We start from the raw sequence: 1739 nt of genomic DNA on the forward strand, positions 1-1739 counted from the left end.
ATAATGTTGAGGGATGCTTCAGATGCACTGTCCTCTTCTTTTATCATGTGGGTGGATGTACTGTCCTCTTCTTTTATCATGTGGGTGGATTCCATTTCATTATTGCTTTCTTCAGATATTTCTGAGGCACATAGCTGGCACTTGTGGTCTTTTCTGTCTTTTATCAAATAGCAGAGATTCCTCTTTATCCCTTCAGGGAGCTTTTCTAAGAGTCCAGATAAGTTGTAGAATGCTGATTCAAATTCCACTAAGAGTCTCATTTCTCTTTCTTCAATTTCATTCCTTTTACTGGACACAAGCAAAGTATTTCTGCTTTTATAATTGATTCTTGTGTGAGATTCCCTTGTTATCTTTTGAGTTCTTTCGAAGACCCTTGCTAGTGTGCTGGCTAGTCTTCCTTCATGACTGCAGATTGTTAAATCTTGAACTTGATCAATTGGTTGAAAATTTCCTGGAAAGACGGACATGAAGATTACTTGATGTGCTGGAACCAAGCATTCTTCTTCTTCATTAAAAATAGGTTGACTATTCGTAAATTTTAGGGATATATCCCTTGGATTTACGTTGTCAATCATATTTTTAAATCTCTTTACTGCATCAACGAATCCTGCAGGAAATTCACTAATAATTTTCAAATCATTAAAAATTAGAATTGTATCAATTAATCCATACTGGAAAAACTGATAGGTGTCAGATGGGGAAGCTTCTAGAAATATAACCAGCTTTGTTAACTGTTCTTTGGCAATAGGATAATATCCCAAGATTGCCCTTTTTTCTTCAGTCCAATTTAAGACTATGTTAAGGGTTTCTCTGAGATTTGATCTACAGACCCTTTTCTTTTCCTTGATTTCAGCCCTTGTAGGAATGTTTCTTATTATTCCTGTTCTCTGGGTTTGAATTGGAGCTTTATCTGCTCTTTTTAGGGTTTGCTCTGGATGAAGAGCTTCATATTCCCTGAAAGATTCCTTTGCTTCTTCCAGTGTTAAAAACCCTCCTTTATAAATTATCCTTGATTGATGTGTAAATGGTGCTGCTTTTTCCCAGGCATCATATACTCCTTTCATGGGGCCATTATAAATTACATAATATTTTTTATCTTGGGTGGATTTTTTGATAATTTCAACAATTGTTTTATTTTCTGGAATTTTTTCTTCACCTGATTTGTCCACCACGCTTAGCTGGCTGAACTCTGATGTTTTTGGTTGTTGTGTTGATTTCATTGCTTCGATGGCCTTCTTGAGGGATTGGATCTGTGTCCTTATTTGCTGACAATGCTTGCATTTTTCGAGTTCTTGTTCGTATTTCTGAATTTCTTGATCTAATGCGTTGTAAACGAACTCCATTCTCTTGTTAATGTATCTGCAATAACATTTTTGTCACACTTAATATATTCAATTTTTATTGGATATTGTAACAAAAATAATTGCCATCTTACCAATCGTCCATGATTATAATCAACTTTTAAATTATATCGTATGAAACCTGTTAGGTAACTTGAATCTGTCCTTAACGTAAATTCTCTGGGCAGTAGATCAATTTTCCATTTCTTAAGAGATTTAATGGCTGCTAGAGTTTCCTTTTCATGAGTGGTATATCTCTGTTCTGTTGGAGTAAAAGTTCCTAAAATACACCTGCAAAGTAATTCCTTTGAGGAATATTTAGAATCTAGTGATTCTTTTTCTTGTTCCAAACTTTTTATAGTTTTCTTAGCTTTTAGACATCATGACCAGGTTATGTCT

Source organism: Arachis duranensis, chromosome 5 (genome assembly GCF_000817695.3).
Source record: "Arachis duranensis cultivar V14167 chromosome 5, aradu.V14167.gnm2.J7QH, whole genome shotgun sequence".
In the NCBI taxonomy this organism is placed as follows: domain Eukaryota; kingdom Viridiplantae; phylum Streptophyta; class Magnoliopsida; order Fabales; family Fabaceae; genus Arachis; species Arachis duranensis.